Source organism: Canis lupus, chromosome 3, assembly GCF_011100685.1.
Source record: "Canis lupus familiaris isolate Mischka breed German Shepherd chromosome 3, alternate assembly UU_Cfam_GSD_1.0, whole genome shotgun sequence".
Classification (NCBI taxonomy): Eukaryota; Metazoa; Chordata; class Mammalia; order Carnivora; family Canidae; genus Canis; species Canis lupus.
Window position 1 is genome coordinate 90,625,699 of NC_049224.1, and position 23,041 is coordinate 90,648,739.

Genomic DNA, 23,041 nt, shown 5'->3' on the forward strand with positions numbered 1-23,041 from the left:
ACAGTCTGAGGAGAAAAACGTTGGTGCAAGTTAGAAAATGAGGCTTCCAACATGAGCTCTGCTAGACTAAAGGCAATTAAAGTAGGAGAATTTGAGCTGTGACGTAGCATCCCACTGGGAGCCAATGCCATGCGTGAGGTAAGCAGGTTTTCAGACATTTCTATCCTCTCCACTTATTATTATAAATATTATTGTTGTGAATTTCCTGGTGTATAATGGACTCTTTTTGATTCATGATTATGAGGATTAATGGTTATTTTTTCTCTTATTTTCTCAATTGCCCTCTTGGGCTGATGTGTAATATAAACACATTTATCTACCGCAACTTTTTCCTCTGAGTGGTGTGGTAATTATTCTCCATCGGTGTGGGTTTGGGGCTTCTGTATGTTTCTGTCCTCCAATCTGGACGACCCGGGATCAGGAGCGTCCATGATGGGCTCTGTACTGTCTCTCTCACCCAACCATGTAGCCAGAGGATTTAGACCTCAGGTGACGAGCGTGCTTTAACTTTTTATTTAGTTTATATAATATTTCATATAGGAATATTGTTAGATGTGCATTAATTTTGATTGCCATGAAAGAATCTTAGCACCTGGGTTGTTTCCTGTAATTATGTCACCCGGCTTGATGCCTGTGGAGATTGGAAGTTTTGACCATCTTGTCTTCCAGCCGGAAAACTTCCCCATCTTTAAGGGAGGGATTGTGTGTGGAGTCTGCTAGGCACACGATCTGTTCATGGTTCTTTTTCTTAGGGATTGGGCCATAAATTCCTTCAGCATGGAGAACATACCTACTTTCTCCATCGCTGAATGCTCACTTTAGCACAATATCGAGAATGTAGTAGAAATTAAATAAATATTTGTTGAATAATTAAGTGAATCTGGGCTGATTCCTCTTAGTTTCTACTACATGTCCAGTTTGATTCTGGGACAGATGTGTATTTTTTTCTCTATTTTTGTGTTCACACACTAAGTCTAAATAAAAAGTGGAGAAAAGGATACTAGATACTTGATTTTTTTCCACCATACTGCACAAAAAGCTTTCATCAGATGCTAAATTATAGTGAGAGTAACATTTTGCCTAGAAATTTGCTAAAATAGCAATCCAAATTAATCCAAAGGGTCCCTTCCCAATTTACACTCTCCATGGTCATTACTACCATTTAGGATCATGGTCCCGTAGAGCCTGGATAACAAATCTCCCATCCACTGCTATTCTGAACACTTAACTCCTCACTGTTCCGTTCCAGTCACTATCTATTCAAAATCCTCTACGCTGTCTTCTCTCTTGCTCAGCTATTCCATGTGCAGTTTTTCTCAACTTGGATTAGTTTCCCCATCCTCTTCCACCTAGCTAACTCCTAAGCATTGTTCACAACTTGGTGTGGATTATATCAGAGGAAACCTCCCCAATTTTCACCTTACATTATACTCTCCTGTACATTTGTTTGCCTCCCCAGTTGGACTATTCACTGCCACGGAGTAATGAGAGTGTTAGTCATTACTATATCCCTGGCACCCAGCATGACATCTGCTACTTATATGCCCAATAAATATCTAATGACAATGAGGCATGTTATTGCTCTATGTTGAGTTACCTCTAGAGACACACTATCATTTAGTTCGTATGGTCGTCCTGTGATTTATAATCATTGTTAATCAATGTCATCCTACCATGTAAGGGCTACATGTGAAGTCAAATTGCCCCTGCAAGGATATCAAGATCTAGGCATACGCACCTGGGAAAATGTAATATGGAATCCATACTGATATCTGTGCGAGTAGATTTTAAGTGACCTTGTTTAGATGGAACTGTAGATTGATTCTCCGGGTAATGTTCTTTTTTTCTAGCTTTACATATTGAACTATTACTGACATATAATATATGTAAGTTTAACATATACATGACGATTTGATACACATGTATATTATGAAATAATTCCAACAATAAGGTTAGTTAACACCTCCAATCCGTCACATAATTACCATCTTTTAAAAATGTGTGGGGATAATATTAAAGATCAACTCCCTTAACAACTTTTAAGTATATAATATGGTACCATTCATTATATTCACTGTGCTTTAACTTTATAGATCCCCTGAGCTCACTCTCTTATGGCTGGAACTTTGTACACTTTGACCAACATCTCCCTGTTTTCTCTCAACCCCAGGCCCTGGTACCACCATTCTACTTTCCTTATGTTTTTATGAGCTTGGATCTTTTAGATTCCACATGTAAGTAAGAACATGCATTAGTTCTGCTTCTCTATCTGACTTATTTCATTTAGTATAATGTTCTCAAGTTCCGTCTGTGTTTTTGCAAAGGGTAGGATTTCTTTCTTTAAAAAAAAAAATCTATCATTTGTCTATTTCTTCATCTGTTGATGGATACGTAGGTTGTTTCCATGGCTTGGCTATTGAGAATAATCCTGCAGTGAATATGGGGGTTCAGATACCTCTTTGAGACAGTGATTTCATTTCATTCAATATGTGCAGGAGGAAGATTACTGGTAGTTTCCACTGTGACTGTACCAGTTTATTCTCACCTGTAATGTCCAAGGGTTCCCTTTTCTCCACAGCTGTGCCAACATTTACTATCTCTTGAATTTTGGTAATATTCTTACCAAAAAGGGTAAGTTAATATCTAATTTTGGTTTGGTTTTCATTTCCCAGATTATTAGTGATGTTGAGCATCTTTTCACGTACCAATTGGTCATTTGCATGGTTTTATTTGGAAAAAAATGTCTATTCGAGTCTTTTGCCTATTTTTAATCAAATTATTTATTTATTTACTTACTTACTTATTGCTATTGAATTGCATGAGTTTCTTGTATGTTTCTTATTAACCCTTTATCAGATATATAGTTTGTAAATATTTTCCCATTCCAAGATAAGCTTTTCATTTTGCTGATTATTTCTTCAGCCGTGCAGAATGTTTTTATTTTGATGTAGTCCTATTTGTTTATTTTTACTTGAGCACTTCATGTCATATCAAAAAAATTATTGCTAAGACCGATGTCCAGGAAAATTTTCCTTACATTTTCTTCTGGAATTGTTATGGTTTCATATCTTACAGTTAAGTCTTTAATACATATTAAGTCAATTATGAGAGTAATGTAAAAGTAGGGTCCAATTTCATTCTTTTGCATGTGAGTAGCCAGTATCCAAACACCATTTATTAAAGAGACTATCCTTTCCCCTATTGAATGCTCTGGGCTTCTTTATCAAAATTTTTTGACCACAGGTGCATAGATTTATTTCTGGGCTCTTGATTCTGTTCTGTTGATCTAGTGTCTGTTCTTATATCAGTACCATATTTTTGCCATTACTAGAGATTGTAATAAAGTTTGAAATCAAGAATGATGCTTCCAGCTTTGTACTTTCTCTAGATTGCTTTAGACATTAGGGTCTTTTGTGGTTCCACAAGAATTTTCAGACTGCTTTAAAAGAAAAAATTCTGCAAAAAATGCCTTTAAGATTTTGTAAGATGGTGGGGTGAGGTGGCTCTGGGGGCCACAGAGAAGTTGGATGCTGACCTTACTCTCCTTTTCCCATAAGGTGGGTGTCTCTCTCTGCACCAGGATGCCTGGGCCTGAAAGGAGAGTGGGTTATGAGGATACTGTGAGTCTATCTTTCTTACCCTCCTCCATGTGTCTTATGTCTGTGCTTCCATCTGTGTGCTGTAATTTTTCACCTAGAGTCTTTAGCTATTATGAATGTATTTCTGTGTGTAGATAGTTCATTAAACTGATAGTGAGGGAGTGTGGCAGGCGAGGGCTAAAACTCCTATGCCACCATTCTGCTGATGTCACTCCTCAGGAAATTCTTTCTTTCTTTCTTTCTTTCTTTCTTTCTTTCTTTCTTTCTTTCTTTCTTTCTTTCATTTCTTTCTTTCTTTCTTTCTTTCATTTCTTTCTTTCTTTCTTTCTTTCTTTCTTTCTTTCTTTCGTCTCCTCAGGCAATTCTTAAGGAAGAAAATATATGAAATGTTATCAAGACTTATAAAATTATTGCTCTTAGTGATATCATTGATGTGAGGAGTGTAAACTAAGAGGATCAAGATAGGCAACATACATATTACCACGATATATATAGCAGTGCTTTCTGAAAAGGTCGAGGGAAATGAAGTTTGATGACAGTGAATTTTTTCCATATCTTAATATTTCAACTTAAAGATAGATTTAAGGCTATGCATTTATGTTTTACAATGGGTAAAGACAAGATAGAACACTCATTATTTAGCTACCTTTCTTCCAACTTATAGATGGGAAACAGAGTCATAGAGATCATTAAATGTTCTTGGGGAATGCAAAACCATCAGTGTCTGCTTCGCCATGTGATCAGCCTCAAGTATAAGCATCTTTGGGATACTCAAAAAACTCATTTGTTTTACCAATTACAAATAGAAAAATACTTAAGGGGAAAGTGTCTTCAGGATTATGCAACACATCTGAGGTTTATTGTCCTTCAAGACCATATATTTAAAAAGACCGTATATGAATGCATTATTATGTTTTTAATGACTAATGAGCTGTGACAAAGTACTTTGAAGGAGGAGATAAAATAGAGTTGAAAATGATAAATAATTTATGAATAAAGAATAAATGTTATGTTCAATAATTAATTATAGATAAATAGTAAGGAAATAGAGACAGAAATGGAAATTAGGGGACCATAATCTGATCTCTGCTAACCATTGAAGAGCTACCATACAAGCATATCTTCCACTTCTTACCTGAATTCTCTATCTGTAAATTTACCAAAAGATGTGTGAGGAGCAGCAGAGCACAAATAGGGGCACTGGGTCTTGGCTTTTCTACCAACCAGCCCTGGGAGTTGGTCAAGCCCCTAAGTCTCTCTAAGCTTCCCTTCCTTCCATCCATTTAATTTAACAACTATTTATTGAGAGTGTAGAGATGAGAATCTCAGCTAACACTTGATGTCAACAAATTTCTAGCCTATTTAAGGGGCAGATGAGGCAATTATATGCCTACCTACAATGAGACTTTGATCAAACTGCCCATCAGCTGCTTCTTTTGGTAAAAGTCTTCCTCATTGTAATAATTCATGATCTGGACATTCACATAGCAGCACTCAGCTGGCGAACAGAATTGCTTGGAATTACTGCCATTGTCTCAGAAAAATTACATCACCTCTGCAATTTCCAATCACCTGATCTATAAAATAGGCACGGAAGTAACTATCTTGCCTTCTCGTAAGAACTAAAGTGCACAAGAATCTGTGTATAAAGTACATAGGTCATTGGAAGAAGAGATAGCAACTTTAATTATTAGTATTTTTTTTTATCATCATCACTACCATTCTTTCCTTTTTGAACCAGTTTTGGTTGATGAAACCTATTAATCCAAAATAATTAGTGAATCATCTAATAAAATCTTGGTCCTGCTTATGGCCAATCACGTGACCCAATGCATGTTGATGTTTCTACTGAAGACTTCACTGTTTCAGTTTGCTTTTTTTCACAATAAGGAGGGTAATATCGTTTATCTCACAGGATTGATAGAAGAATTAAATGAGATAACACTTATTACTAACCATAATATCTAACACGTGGTAATTGCTCAAGAAAGATATTTTATTATTATAAATATTAATATTAATGTCATTCCTTTTTCTGAAAATCAATAGAAAACAATAAGTGGCAGTTATTGCTATTAATGGTAGTAGTGTATTAGCAGCATGAATTGTTGAAACTTCTCAAGGAAAGGATATGGAATTAATAGTAGTAGTCACTACTAGGTGAGGTCATGAAAATGGTTATTGTAACCTATTGTAATCTAAAAACAAAACCTGTCTGATCAGCTTCAGTTGTCTCTTTATTACTGGTGTATAATTCCTCACCAGATTGATGAGGATATTGAACCAGGAAAAGTATCCCTTTCCTTGGAGAATGACCCCCTAAGATAGACAAACTGTAGGGAACTAAATGAGAAACCTAGAAATGTCAGTGGGGGTGGGAGAGAGTCTGAAGATTTTGAAAAGCAATAAGTAAAAAAAAAATAAAATAAAATAAATAGTGACAGTTTGTGCTAGATAGAGGCAAAGTAATACTGTCGTACTGTGAGGAAATAGAAAGTATTTCTGGGAAGTAAAGATCCACTGATGATATTAGGCAGCTGTGTGGAGCCTCAGAGACTATGAAGAGTGTCAAGACCATCAACATGAATAAATTGGAGGTCAGGGGATCATGCTGCTCATCAGTCAGTGTCACTGGTGATGAATGTTTCCAGGGGAAAGGTCAGTGGATGAGAGGTGACTGGAGTATTCCAGGGAACAGTGCTCCTCTGTTAAATAGGAGGCTCTTGGAATACTGACGTGTGATCATTAAACCTGTCATGTCAGTAAGCAAAGGCCCAAATCAAATCAGAGGCAAGACAGCAAGAGTTTTAATAGACTGAAAAAAAATAGATAAAAATTATTAAATGTCTTTGTTTTAAACTATTTTTTTGAACTATTACTTTTAGAGTTTAACTCATAAGGCGATGCCAATTGGTATTTTAGCACCTACTCCTTTCTTAAAAAAAAAAAAGTACTTGGTATCTGAACAATTGCAAAAGCAGACAACTTTTGTTGTTCTTTTGCAATTTGTTTACATATCTCCAATGAAAGTGAGCTTGTAGAGCTGTAACCAGTCAATGCAGTCTCAGGTCAAGAGCTCTGGTGACCAAACACAATACCAGAATTAAGTAAGGCTCATTTTTAAGTGGGTGCATATTATGTGTGTGAATTGGAATGACTTAACCTATAGAGTCAGACTGGATTTATTAGCTCATTTTTCGATCAAGTGCAAATACATGCTTCAGGTAAGGCATGAGGATAAGCAGAATGGACTAGACTCACCCAGACCAGTTCTAAGAATTGTTATCCATGTGACTCAGTCCATATTACTCAATTTTTCTGAGACATAGTTTCTAAGCCTGAAAAATGGGGATGGTAAACCCTACCTCAGATTTGCTGTTATAGTTAAATAAAATGATATATAAAAATAGGTAGTAATTTGAGAGGTATGTGTTAGGTTATCAATACATGATTGTGTTTGTGTGTGTTTCGGTGAATAAGTGTATAGGTCACAAAATTTGGCCTCATCTCATTTTAAATCTGAACACTGATTTCATCATAAAATTATTTCAAAGAGTATTTATTGAGTTTTAGGTACCATTTAGGTGCCAAAGATACAGCAGTGACCCAGGCGGCCAAATACCAACCTCATAAAACTTATATTCTAGTGGGAGAGAAGCAGAAGACAAAGAAGTAGAAACTCAATGTGTATGACTATGCTAATACATCAAGGTACAGAAGGTGCACCGCACGGTGGGGACATCAATGGAGAAGACTACAAATTGAGAAATATATATGGTTAATGGTGATTTTAGAGGGAGTGGCTGTTGTTGAAAAGATAAGCTCTGTGTAAAGACATGAAGATGAGCGAGGGAGCCACATGGGCAACAAGAGAAGCACCTTTTAGGCAGAGGGAAGAATCTGTTTTAAGTGTCTTGAGTCAGAACACGCAAGGAGAGCAGTGTGGCTGGAGCAGAAAGAGCAAGAACACCTGTAGTGGGGGAAGTCTCGAGATTTAGCAGGGACTGGATCGAAGACCTTGGAGGCTATTTGAGGGGCTTTGCTCTCAGAGAGCAAACACTGAGGGAGGTGAGAACTCCTGAAAGTTACAAACAAAGAAACGACAGGCATTGACTGAATATTCCAGCTGCTTTTTTAAATGTGTCTCCAGGAATATCTATTTGAAAATCCCACAACACCCAATTAAGAAGTCTCTATTCTTGTTCTCATTATTCAGATAAGGAAAAGCGAGACGAGGAGGTGAGGTGATGGCCAGGGCCACGTGGTGAGTTATGGTGGGCCTGGGTTTCCAACTCAGGCAGGTTCAGTACACGGCTTGTGCTTTTTTATATTTTCATTTGTGTCTGTTCTACTCCTTGTCATGTCTTCTCTATACCTCCGTGGGTAACAACACTTTTATGTTCATTTCTTCTGTTTTGCACTCAAGATTTTCAACTCATTTTCTCCTTTTCACATATCATTGTGATTATGTATGTATCTATGTATTTGAGATTAGTATTTTAACAAGTTCTAATCTTTAATACAAAACTTTTTAAGAAGGAACAATTTTCCTTGGGTTGTCTGTTCTTTTATTTCTTCCAGACTGTACTTTTCCTTGGCCATTTTTATATCATTTCCTTTCACTTTCCTTTGTTCCTGCTTTCCTTCCCTCTATTCCTCTTTTCTTTTCATCCTCCTAACTTCCCTCTTTTCTTCCTTCCATCTTCCCTTCCCTCTTTCCTTCCTAATTTCCTAACTTGCTAACTTCCTATCTCTTTTTTTTTTCTGAAGTAAGTGAGGTGTTTCTTATATATTATGTAATTTGTCCTACAATATTTGTGATCATATCTATGTCTCTCCCTGTTTTCCTGTTTATTCAACCTAAGATGGAGTCCTAATTTGGTGTGGCTCACCACCTCAAAGCATAGCCTCCAGTAACAAGTGCTTGGAAGCTTATTAGAAATGCACCCCCCCAGGCTCTATCCTAAGATCTGTACTTTTGCTGTATCCACAGGAGATCTGGAGACACATTAATATCTTAGAAGCTCTTTCCCTGCATAATGGGAGACATGACATAGGACTTATCAGCCTTAGCCATTGACCACTGGCCTTTTAGGTAGAATCTGCTTTCCAGATTTACATCTCTAGGAAAATTTAACTGCCAACATAATCCTATAGTCATCATCAAGAAGAAATTTATCTGATGTCACAAAGATAGAAGAGTAGAAGGCTCCAGCCTCAGACCCCACAGAGAAAAAAAAAAATACACAGTTATCCATAAATAAAAAAATAGTTCTGGGAGAGCTCAAGAGCCAGCAACACAGTGGCACAAAACACTGGCAAATAACCACACAAAAGAAGAAGGAAAAATGACGTGGTCTTTTAAGTAGAAAGTGCTAAAGATTCTACTATATAGTGTTTAGAACAAATAGCTAAATTCAGTAAAGTTTCGGGGTACAAAATCAAGAAAAATAAATCAGATGCATTTTTATACACTAACAATGAACTATCTGAAAAAGTAATAAGCAATTTAATTTACAATAGCACCAAAAACAATAAAATATTTCAGAATACATTTCACCAAAAAAGTAAAAGATTTACACAATGGATATTATAAGATATTGATGAAAGACACTGCAGAAGGCACAAATAAATGGAAAAAGAGTTATAGGAAGTTAAAAATGGATATTATAAGATATTGATGAAAGACACTGCAGAAGGCACAAATAAATGGAAAAAGAGTTATAGGAAGTTAAAAAGTTAGGAAGTGAGGAAAGATAATTCATGTACATAGATCAGAAGAATTAATATGGTTAAAATGCTTTATCACAGGCAAAGCCATCTACAGATTCCATGCAATCTCTATCAGAATCCCAATGGCATTTCTCAAGAAATAGGAAACACTATTAAACTAAAATTTATATAGAATTTCAGAAGCCCCAAAATAGTCAAAACAATCCTGAGAAAGAAGTACAACTGGAGGCATCACACTTCCTGACTTTAAATTATATTACAAAGCTACATCAATCAGAACAGTGCATACTGGCATAAAATCAGACACACTGAGCGATGGAACAGAACTGAGGAACTTGCAATAAACCCCTGTGCATATCATCAACTAATGTTTGACAAGGGAGACTTGACTATTCAATGGAGAGAAAATAGTTTCTTTAGTAAATGATATTGAGAAAACTGGCTATTTACACGGAAAAGAATGAAATCGGACCCATATCTTACACCACTCAGAAAAGTTAACTTGAAACGGATTGAGGACTTAAAACCTGAAACCGCAAAACTCAGAAGAAAACACAGGGGCAATGTTCCTTGATATCAGTCTTGGTAATAATTTTTGTATATGACACCAGAAGCATAAGCCACATAAGCTAAAATAAACATACAGGATTACAAACTAATAAACACAGAAATAAAGATCAACAAAATGCCAAGGCAGTTTATGGGATGTGAGAAAATATTTCCAATTCATATATTTGACAAGGGGTTAATATTTAAAACATATGAGAGAATCATGTTACTTAACCAAAAAAACAAATAATCGAATTAAAATAATGGGTAAAGTACCTGAATAGACATTTTTCCAAAGAAGACATACAAATGGCCAATAAAGACATGGACATGTGCTTAACATCCCTAATCGCTGAGAAATGCAAATCAAAACCACCATGAAACATCACGTCACACCTGCTGGAAAAGACAAGTGACAAAAATATTGGTGAGGCTGTGGAGAAAAGAAAACCTTTGTGCACTGTTGGTGGGAATGTAAATTAGCACAGTCGCTGTAGAAAACAGTATGGAAATTCCTCAGAATCTTAAAAGTAGAACTGCAAAATAAGTCAGCAATCTCACTTGTGGATACGTATCCAAAGAAAATGAGAACAGGTCATGGAAAAGATGTCTGGCCCCACCCCCGCCCCCCACCCCGTGTTCATCAAGCATTATTCACAATAAGCAAGACCTGGAAACAACCTAAATGTCCACCAATGATGAATGGATACAGAAAATGTAGTTTATATAAATAATGGAATACTATCAGCCATTAAGAAACAGAAGGAAAACCTGACATTTGTAACAACATGGATAAAACTTAAGGGCGTTATGCTAAGTGAAATAAATGGGACAGAGGAAGACAAATACTGAGTGATCTCACTTGTGTGATGAATCTTAAAAAAGGGTAAAATCACAGAAACAGAGAGAAGAATGGTTGTTGCCAGCAACTGTCAGCCAAAATGTAAAAACATCAGCTTAAAGAAGGAATCAGTTCTGAGGATCTAATGCACAGCATGGTGACTAGAGTTAACACGATTGTATTGTATATTTGGAGCTTCCTATGAGAGTAAATCTTAAATGTTCTCACCATAACAGCCACAAAGATGGCAATTGGGGGAGGTGAAAGATGTGTTAAATAACCTCATTGCTGCAAACATCTCTCAATACGCACACGCACCAGATCATCACAGCATACACCTTAAACATATACAATAATGTCCTATGTCTATTATATCTCAAAGTGGCTAAAAAAGAAGAAGAAATGTATCTAAAAGTCTTGCTAAGCAAGAGTGGAGCCATTTTCTACCACCATTCTTTCATTCTGCACACAGAGAAACGTGAATTTTATAAGCTGCAATCTACAGCTTTCACTACTTCCAGAATGCTTTCAGTTTTTGCTTCACTAACTTTTTTTTTTCTGGAAATGCTCATTTCAGAGATGCAATGAGCCACTGTTGATTCCTTCCTTTAATTCTCCCTCCCACCCTGATCTTTTTAAAAATAGAAGTCAGTAGATATTCTTAGAATGAGAAGTACTGATAGAAAGGAAGCATGCTATCCTTATTCCTTCTCAGAAAATCTACCCAGTTCTTTGGTCTCTGTGACAAGGGCAGAAAAGGCAGGAGAAATAACACGTTTCCTTCCCCCTGCAGCCCGGTGGGTTTACTCCATTTCTGATGGCAAAATATGCATTGGAAACCAGCTGTGCTTCTTAGGTCATTGCTATAATTAGAAAATCTTTCCAGATTCTGGCAAAATCTAACTCTGAGAGTTAGTTTTCAGTGTTCTCATGAGAGGCAGAGAAGTGAAAATACCTGCCCAAGTTACTAAGTGATATAGACAGGAGCCAAGATGATCACACACACACACACACACACACACACACACACACATACACGTTCCATCTGATGCCTGTCTACTGACACACTTTATGTGTTTTAGGCAAAATCAGAGGAATCCCACCACAAGTACCCTCTAACGACATTCCTATCACTCCGCTTCACATTTCACTGCCATTTTTTGCAGCTGAGGGGGCTCCACATCTTCTAATTACATTTCCAGGCCTCAGTTTCTACAAATATCCACAGATCAACGTTTTTTCCTAAATTGTGGCTTCTGTGTGGTTAAATCCGGGGCACCTTTCCTTGAGCCCCAGCTGTTTGCATCTTGCTGTGGGAGATTGTGAGCCCCTGGGTGTTGGCAGCTGCACCCCCAGTAGAAAGACCCACACATACCTCTGCTACCAAAGGCTCTGATTGGGTTGTCCATGTGTTGTATGTGAGAACAGAGAGTTAATATCTCTTTCCAAAACAGTTGCATGTCTCTTTTGCCTCATTGTGTGGGGGCCCTAGACTTATAGGCTGTAGAGCCACATCCAACTTATAAGGTCAGAAATACTTTTGTTTAGTTCAAAGTAATTTAATTGCATTTGTTTTATGTAATTTGGTAAAGGCACAATAATATTATTCATAGACTTGAGTCCAATTGCTCTGTTTCCCAGGCCACTATTACCTGCTTTTTGCCATCCAGTATTTTACTGTGAGTCCTGCAAGGATTATAGATCCTGAAATGTTCAAGGACTGGAAATACCAAATGAGAACTTGGGGGGCATTATATCAACCAAATCACTATTTTGCTTGGAAAATTTAACTTAGTCAAACCAAATGGTAATATAAGATGAAACCCATGTGTATTGAACTGCCAAAAAGTCTGTTTGTTTTAAATGGCTTTTATTTCCTCTAATAACACTCCTGGAATATCACTTATAGTATTTTCACTTTTTTAATTATAGTATTTTTAGTTTTGAATGTCCTGCAGATATACATATATATATACATATATACTATATACATATATATATACATATATATATATAACTAATTAGTCCTCAGAGTGTATTGATTAAATTCATTTACATTTAATAGTTCTAGAGAAAGAGAAAAAAATATTAGTGGTGGAAAGTTATTTCAAAATACTGCACAAAAAAATGAACAAAAATGAAAAAAAAAACAGTTAAAATGCTCAGTGTAAACTTATTGTCAATCAATTTTAACATATTCTAGGATAAATTATCCTATTTAAAACTGTGCCCACGGATATTTTTCTCCTTTTAGCAATTGCCTTTGATTGTCTCAGTAATTTAAGGTGGTAAATATGTTAATATTACTGATTTAACGTAGGCTTGTCCGTAATCCCTGAACTATCTTTGTAAAGGATCTGGTATGCAAAATATCACTTACAGACCTGTTTATAAATTTTTAAGTGCTATGGGTCAATTCAACAAGCATTTAATGTGAATAATTACTCCAGCTATAATTATGCAGGGGAATTATATGCCAGACATGTCTGATAGACTCAAGAGAGTCAGAAATGAAGTGACAGTCAATTTGAGCTCATTGACATTGGAATGAGATAAGAATTTTGATGATATTGAGGCGGTAAGGCATAAATATCACTATGATGCATAAAGCCCTATGATGGAAGCAAAATTTTTTTGTTTATTTATTTATTTATTTATTTATTTATTTATTTATTTATTTTAAATGTACTTTTATTATTTATTTATTTATATCAATGGGTAGCTTACAATGCCATAGGGTACATTAAGATTGTACCTTAGTTACAGAAGATTGGATTTTTCCCCTAATAGATCCCATCTCCCTACCAGAGGGGAAGGAAGCCATATTTCTAGGACCTCACCAATAAACGGACATCTTTTTTGTAGCTCCTTTGGTGTCAGAGTTGTTAGTGTTTTTGAAGGAACTCTGGAAGAATTGATGGCAAACTTTTTAAAGGGAGAAAAACCCAATGAGTGTGTTGGCTGTATCTTTCTCAGAGAGATAACTATCTACGGCATTCTGGTGTGGTCATCCATAGGCTAAATTAAATTCCCTGTTGATGGAGCTCTTTCTTTGAAGGGGTTTGGTATTTCCGCCATCAGTCATCAGCCAAAGATTTAGAGGCTGCATTCATTTCCTAAAACTGCTGTAACAAATTACCACAAACTTCGAGGCCTATAAAGACAGAAATATATTATCTTATTGTTCTAGGAGTGAATTGTCTAAGACGAGTCTCACTGAGCTAAAGTCAAGGTGTCAGCAGAGCTGCTTTCCTTCCCAAGGTTCTGAGGGATAACCTGGTCCTTGCCTTCTTCAGCTTCTAGAGACTAGCTGCATTCCTTAGTTTGTGTCCATTTCCTCCAACTTCAAAGCCAGCAATTCAGCATTTCCAAGTGCCTTTCTGACTCTGATGTCCTCCTATGACAGCACTTCCAAATCCCCTCTGACTCTGATGGCCCTCTTCTATTTTGAAGGAACCATCTTGTGATTACATTAAGCCCACCCAGGTAATACAGGATTATCTCTTTAAGTCAGTTGATTAGTAAAACTAATTACATTTCTATCCTTAATTCCCCATTGCCTTGTAACCTAACATATGAGGTTCTGGAGATTAGAATATGATCATCTTTGGGAAACCCTAATTCTACCTACCACAAATGTTTGATCAAAAATCTCCGGGGCCCCTATTCTTGGCTGTCGTACTGATTTGTTCGGGAAAAGGTTCATTCTTGAAGAACAACTTTTGAGACGGTAGGGTACTGGCATTTGTCTACACTTGCCTTTGTTCATTACTTGTCAGTATTGGAGAGAGAGATGGTTTGATTTTTTTTTTTTTAATTTTGGCAGCTTCCCTTACATGCAATAGTCTAAAAGTGAATCAAACATGATGTAAAAAGTAACTAACGGCATAGAAATACCTATAAAGTACCATGAAGTAAGAGTAATGAAGCTTTGTGGCAATAAAGATTCCCTGTATGGAAATTTCTAGTGTTTCTCCCTTTAGTTATACTCATGGATACTCTTACTTAATGTACTAACTTAACTTCACTGTCATGATCAATAGGTCCTTGTTTCCAATTGTCTCCAATTTCACTCCCTTCTGTGTATTAAAATTGTCTATCCATGTCCTTTTTCATATGACTGTGTGGTGCTTCCTGGTATGAACAGAGTCTGTGTTGCTGCTCTGTTGATACTGGACTCTGCCATTTTACTTATTTTGGCTAATTAATGGAACGTGGATGGAAATGACAGTATGTGTGCTATGTGCCTATATGTTAAGAGGTCCTGCACATTTCTGCTTATTTTCCTGTGCTCCTGCATTTTTTTTTTATGAAAAAGGTAATGTTCCAGATAGCATCTGATCCAAGAAGAATGAATGACATGTGTGACAGGCTTGAGCTTTACCCACAGCCTGCAGCCCAGCTAAGCCAATCCTATGCAAGCATGTACTCACGTAAGCAAGAAAAACACAGGTTTAATTAGTCAGAGATTTTGAAGTTCTTTGTTATGCAGTATTATGGAAGGCCACATCTGATTACTACAACATCCCAAATTGCACCAAACAAAATTTTCTGTTGATTGTATCATCATGTTCTCAGTAATGCAAATCAAAATGAATCATCCTTGACTCTACAATTTTTCTCAACTTCCATATATAATTAGTTAACTTGGTCCTATACATTACCCCTATTTAATTTTTCCATATTTGTTCCTTGCTCACTAATCATCTGCCGCTGCTATAGATCAGATCAGTGTCATTTCTCCGCCTGGTAATAGCAGCAGCGTCCTAGCTAGACTGCCTTCATCTCAAGCATCCCAATCCATTCCTCACAATGATCTAGAGTCAGAGAGCGCCAGAGCCCTGAATAGAATTTGAAACTGCCTCTCTATTCCCTATACAATGAAGGTCAAACTCATTGTTGTGACATACGCAGCCCTTCATCATCTGACTTCTGCTTATCTGATTACCGTGTCATTTTCCCACATTATCCTATGCCCAGCCACAATTGTCAAGTCCCTCAGGAGCCCCTTGATATGTGATTTATCAGTCTCATTCTTGTCCTTCTTCGAAAACAACATTTCCTTTTTCAGAAATGTGCTTACTTGATATATTCAAAATCATCAATTAAGCATGCTCTAAGGTAGAACAAAAGCCCTTCATTAGTAAAATATTCCTTGGCTTTCTCTGTCCAGACAAAATCAAATGTTGTATTCTTGGCTCCTATAACCCTTTGCATAGATTATGACCATAGTGCTTATTGTACTAGAACTGACAGCTCATCCAGAGCCACTGTAACATCCTGAATTTGTTATTCTTTGTGGTCCTAGTGACTTGGACAGTGCCTGATAGATTACTTTATGTATTCATTTAAAAAATACAAATGAGGAGTCTATATAATAGGTGATGCCTTGGGCATTGTGGAAAAAACTGAATGAGATAAACAAAATACTTCTACCAATTCCATGACTACAGGGTGCAAGCACAGTATTAAACACATACATATATTAGGTGATTTAATTTTCTCAAACACTTTGAAAATTATGTAGCATCCTTACATTACATGTAAAGACACTGAAGCTCAGAGAATCTAAAAAACAGTAAGTAACATGATTCTTCACTTCATGTAATTATTCTTTGTCCATTTTTCCCCCTCACCTAATATGGGCCAGTAACAAAATTCTGTGAATGCTATACCATAACTACGAAAGACATGTTTCGATTATTGGTTGTTGTGAAACTACTCCAGGACATAGTGATATAAAACTATCATTTTACCTTTGTTCTCAGTTTTGGGAGAAAGGGAGTCAGATGGTACATCTCCAATCCACATAGTGACGGTTATGCCTAGAAGGTCCACTTCCAAATGGCTTCTTCACTCATGTTTATTTTAGTTCATTTTGATGCCTCTCTTGCTTCCCTTCCCTTCCCTACCCTTCCTTTCTTCTCCTCTTTTCTCTTCTCCTCTTTTCTCTTCTCTTCTCCTCTCCTCCCTTCTCTTCCCTTCTCCTCTCTTCTCTTCTTCCTTCCTTCTCCTCCCTCTCTTTCCCTCTCTCCTCCATCTTTCTCTCCCTCAGCCCCTCTCTCTCTTTCTCTTCCTCTGAGATATCTCAATCTCCAGGCCTCTCACTACCAATTGGACTTTCTCAGAACATGGTAGTTCCTGAATAACAGCACCTAAAATTGATGTCTTCCTGACATGTGTATCTCAGTTTCAATGTCAAGACCTTAGAGAAGTCTTTCATAGCAACTGATACAGGATAAGCCAGTCATTATCAATTCTTTCATTCAGTATTAATTCTCTCCAGAGAATTTATCAGCATCTTACATATTTATTCATTCATTTCTTTCCCATAATTTCCTCTTGTTTATTCATTATTTATTCAATCAATATCTATTGAGAACTACAAAATATCAACCAAGATTATAGAAGTTCAGCAAACATTAGGAGGAAAAACAAAGCAGTAACAAGACCCTTGATGGCGTGGTGTATCCCCACTAAAATGTGTGCTTCACGAGGACTGCAATCCAGGCTGTCTTATTAATAATGATCTATCCAGAGCCTAGAGACATGTCTTCCTTGTGATAAATGCCCACTAAGTATTTTTGACTGACCAAATGAACAAAATCGTAAGCTTAGATCTACTATGCAAAGGTACAGGAGGAATCTTGGGGTGGTATGAGAAGTACAACAGGGAAACTCATTATTCTTTGAAAATCATAGGAGACCTCTTTGTAGAAGTGATAATGAGGCTCAGAATTGGAGGATAAGTTGAAGCGGTGGCAACAGCAACATCAGTGGAGACAGGTTTTTCAGCAGAGTGATCTACCTCCTAGTGATAGAAGTTAGAACTGAGATTCAAGTGAAATGGGGAGAATAATGGGAAGGAATATGCAACTTTCTCTTTGTGAGGTGGGGGGTGTTAAAGTGAAGATATATACTCATTTTTATATTAAAATCATTGTAACTTTATTCTGAACCCCTAACTACTGAAAGCATACCTTATAATTACCTAGTACGAGGGACGAAGGTCTTACCAATCACCATAGTGAGTTGACTTTAAAAAAAAAAAAAGATTTTTAAACTTATTTATTTGACAGAGAGAGAGCAAGAGTAGTGGGGAGGGAATGAAGGAGAGGGAGAGGCAGGCTCCCTGCTGAGCGGGGAGCCCAACATAGGGCTTGAACCCAGCATTCTGGGATCACAACCGGTGCCTAATGGCAGATGTTTAACCGATTAAGCCCCCCAGGTTCTCCTGTGTTGACTTTTCAGTGAAGGCTTTTTAAGTTGATGCTCCCAAATGTTCAACCTGTTTTTGAATTAACATGAATAGTTATTTTCAAGCCACAACTAGTAATCTTCTTTTAATCATGGATTCAAGATGTATTGGAATTTTACTGAGGATCTTCAACAACTCTTTAGTATTACCTTGAATGATGTATGTTTCAGATCCCTCTTTACCCCCAAGCTTCCTTTCTCAATTACCTTATATCCACAATGTCTTTATAGGCCTCTCCTAAGTCCTGCATGGGTTTGCTGATTCTAAGACTCCAATTTCCTCCCTGTCCTTGGGATGTCTTCTGTTTTAAAGATATGACAACCACTCTGACTCTGCTCTTTCAGGATGAGAAAGAAGAACGCTATTTCAAGATTTATCCACATTTGGTTTTGCCTTATGTAACATCTCACTACAATAATTTTTAGTTTCAGAAATAGGTTCATCTATAAATTATGAAACCACCAGGAAATATAGAACTTCATAAATTTGATAAGTACTCAAACACTTGGATATGTTCACGAGAGCGTTAATATTTAATAGCACAGCAAACAAATCAGAAGTTAAAACCAGAAGTTGAAACAAAATAAAACTATATGCTTTTATGTATGATGTCCTCAGATCCCTGCTCCTGGTCCTTCATTAGATGGAGTCACAAGCTCATCCTCCTGATGTCTCATTTTGTAACAGGGGTCTTATATTAAGACAGCACTAGACTCTCATTGCCCCTGTATTCTCATGGAGGAATGTAACCTGGTAAGTTAGGGAGAAGTTAAGTGGGCAGAGCTCGACTCACTACCCATTCAGTTTTAGAGTCCCCCTTGATGTGGGTGCAGGGAATGGTCTTTTGTTACCACACAGTGACCCATTTCTCTAACAGCTCCATCAATTATGTGAATGATATATTTGTCTCCATATGACAAAATCCTTTATATATATATATATATATATATATATATATATATATATATATATATATCTGAACTTGTTCAGAAGTTGGATAGGAGATAAAAAATGTATTTTATTCAGACCCTTCAAATATCAACACAGTAGGACTAATGTAGGAAGACTATGGGGCGAATGGTATCAAAGTTCCACAGAACTGGGGGGGGGGGGGGGGGTCCTTGTTCTTCTTTTACAATCAAAAGGTCATGTGCTCTTGGGTAAATCATTTAGACCACAGAATGTTCCATACCGTATCCATGTGCAGTTGTCCAGAAAACGTAACAGGGATGAAGATTCACCAAACAAGCTCTACACGCTGGTTACCTACATACCTGTCACCACTTTCAAAAATCTACAGACTGTTAATGAGAACTAATTGCTGATTGTCAAATAAAGGTATGAAATTGCAAAAAAAAAAAAAAAAGTTTTTCAGTTGCAAAACTGAGAAGGATAAGCTAAGTTCATGTTTTGAAATCCTAAATTATTGACAATCCCAAGAGGAAAAATGGAGGGGGTCCGAGTGGAGAAGTAATTCTGGAGTTCCCATATCTGCTTTAACAAGGGCAGCCCTACTTCTAGCAAATGTTGAGCTTCCCAATAGGACTTTACAACTAAATATTTGAAAACCATTCCACAAGATGATTTCTATTACTTCTTCCATTTCTGACACAGTGTGGCTCCGTGTAAAATTCACAGGCAATGACTTAGTATAACAGGAATTATGCAGGCTTGGGAACAAAGGTCTAAATTAGAATCTTGACTCTAACATACACAACGGCATTGGACAAGATGAACAATAAAATTGTTGGATGCATGGATAGTTAGCTAGATAGACATATGCTGTTCTTGTTTACATTAAGTGGGGTGGCAGGTGGGCAATCTCTGAAATCAAGGAGAGTGTTGGGAACTCATTCCTATTCTCCTTGTTTCCATCTTTCAAAGGGAAAGGAAAGCTTGTTCAAACAGTACTATCAATATTTATACAGTATTTTAACCATTTTTACACACGCGTTGTCTCATTCGATTCACATGGTTCTTCAGTACAAGTCTACATTAACTTCCTCCTTTCTAGAGTGAGGAAACCAGCTTAGTGTTCTGCTCAAGGTCATGTAGCTAATAAACGGCAGGCCTGGGGTTTGAACCTGGGCTCTCCAATGCTGAATCCATGCGAGTGCCTCCGCGCTAATAAGGCAGCTCTGAATGAGTCATACATATTCAGTTTCATCTACCATCATCACTTTTTCTGGTTCAACTCATCCATGTGACTCCTGTAAAATGAAATTGGCAATTGTTTATGGCACCGGCAGTGGGTTGTTATGTCAGCTCATCTACTGAGGCAGCCATTGTGAAATAATGTGTGCGGTGACCCCTCAGTGTGAAGTCTAGCACCTATGTCATACTTGTCATTGTTCAGCACTAATATCTGCCCTGCTTCTTCTTAAATACACTTCCCGAGTATTCACATCAAGGTGTTTGCTCTCAAAGTGATCCGACTTTCAAGTTTAGGAAAATTACAGACCAATAGGCACGGCTTTCTGTGTGCAAGCACAGTACTGCATCTTTACTCCAGGTGAAACACTCTTGAAAATAAAAACATTCCGAAGGAGAGTTTTGGATAGACAAGCTGTTATTACCGCTTTGAGGATGCTCTGTTGATAATTATTGTTGATTTGGTTATAATCGACCAAATTCCAGGATAACTCAGTTCTTCTATTTTCTGTAATTTCTGCCTGTGTGACAAAACTGTTTTCCAGGTGAAAAACGGATCAAGGAATAGGGCGCTGCTTTCTGGGGTGATATTTTTGTTGCAAGTCTGCCAGGAATATAGCTTTTACAGTTTCTTTGAACTGACCCCCCAGTTCCAACTCATTTCGCTCACCCTTCTTACTCTTTCTATTCTTCTTCAAACCACTCACACAGAACAACTAACAAACAGATAAACAATAAAAACAAAGTGAACAACAGCAGCCGGTATCCACAAGGCCGGCTGGGAAAGGAATGAGCATGATGTATGACCTGGTACGTTTTAGACTTGTGGTTTACACTGATCCCTCTCCTCCTTGCACACCCTACATTTGGTCCCAAGTCAAGTCCTATCATCTTAACCTTAAAAAGCCAGAATTTAATCTCTCCTTGGTTATTTCGATGGCCTCCTAACCGACATTCCCACATTTTCTGTCAACAGCGTCTCATTACAATACAATAGACGAGGTGATTTTTCTTATAATGGAAACCAGATATCGTCCTTCCTTTGCTCGGCACCCTGCCATCTGCCCATCTCCCTCAGTCTAATAGCCAATGTCTTCCCAATGCCCTGTGAACCTTATAGGTACTGGCCCGTTGTTACTCTTCTTGTTACTCTCCTCCCATTCCTTCTGCTCTAAGCACACTGATCTCCTTGTTGTTACATAAACATACCCCTGGCCCCAGACTACCTCCTGTCTATGGCCTTTGATCTACAATTGTCTTTATTTGGAAATCCTTTCTCTGAGATCTCAGTGGGGCTCTATCTCTTCTCTCCCACAGGTCTTTAATTCAATGTTACCATTCCAGTGAAGCTTTCTCTGACTACTCTAAAATTGCCCATAATGCCCCTTAGCCCTCTTTCTACTCTATATTTGTTCTGAACCCTGGCTACCACAAACAAACTACGTATTTTGTCATTAAGCTTGTATACTCTCTGCCTCTCACATCTAGCAGATAAGCTCCACAGAGACAGCACTGTGCCTTGTATCGTTGAGTGCTTTATCCCTAACAACTCAGCCAGCACCTGGTGTTTGGTAGGTATCTATCAGGAATTTGTTGAACGAGCAACTCTTTCTGCCATTCATTTTGCAGACCGAGCCCTGATCACTTCAAAGGAGCTAGATCTCTGTAATGCGTCGTCTTCAGAATCTTAATAGTTGAGCACATGACTTCTGGCTACCTCAGCTGTGTGACTTTGCACAGGCCAATCAGCTTTATTTCTCTTTTAGTAAAATGAAAAAAAAAAATCATACACAAGTCATCCGGTATCTGTTAAATTTAAATGAGACAATGTGTAGGAAAATAAGGTTTTAAAGTTTGGTGTAAATATTTATATTGTTATCATTGTATAAAGTTTTATTGCATTAGCTATTCAGGATAATTTTCTGACACAGTGGTATGGATGATCCCCCAGAGCATGGAAAGACTCTTGATTTGGGGTCAGTTTTTTTTTTTTTTTTCTTTTTCCAATCTTACTGATTTTAATAAACTTGTGTTTGTTTTTTCTTCCACCACTCCTCCAATCCACATCCTGGTACATTCAATATCTATTTACTTTTCAGGTTTCAGCCAAAATAAATTACTCCCTCCACAATATCCTCCCTATCTTCCACACAGATTAAATTGGATTTATTTTTTATGTGTTTATAGAGGATATCAAACTTTATCATTCTCAATTCCATAAATGCAGAAATTTTTTCAGTGTATATCTTCTCTATTGAAAGCACCATAAAGACATGAACCATATGTTTTGTTGCCAATATATTACATTCTGGATAGTTTTTTTTTTTTTTTGACCGAACAATGCATTTTTAGAAAAATTTAAATGTCACTTACATATCTCAACTTTAAATCCTTATAAGACAACCCACCTCTCCCTAAAGATATTATTATTTTTAACCTATTATTAGACTTTTTTGTATATATGGCTTAACTACTACATTTTTTGTCTGTATGCCTTATCAATTTCATCTTATCCTCCATATATTTAGCAAGCATTCACTACAATAATTTTTTGATCGTATTATGTAGTACAAGCTATTCTAATTTGTTTAATTTTACATATTTTTATTTCATGCTGCATGTAGCAATTCTCATGGTATAACTAACCCGATCTATGTGTAACTTCTCTAATATCTATTTCCATTTTATAGGAGAGAAATCTAAGTTACTGGAAAGTCAAATATCTTGCCTCAATTCACATAGAGGGCCAAAGATTTTAACTCAAATAGTGAATTTCCAAAATTTATATCCTATCAAGAACACAGAGAAATGAGTAAGAAAGTTCCTCAGACACTGAGGAAATAAGTATTTAATGACATGCAAATAAAACTTAATTGATAATTTTTATGTAATTGTTGCTGATGGTTAAAC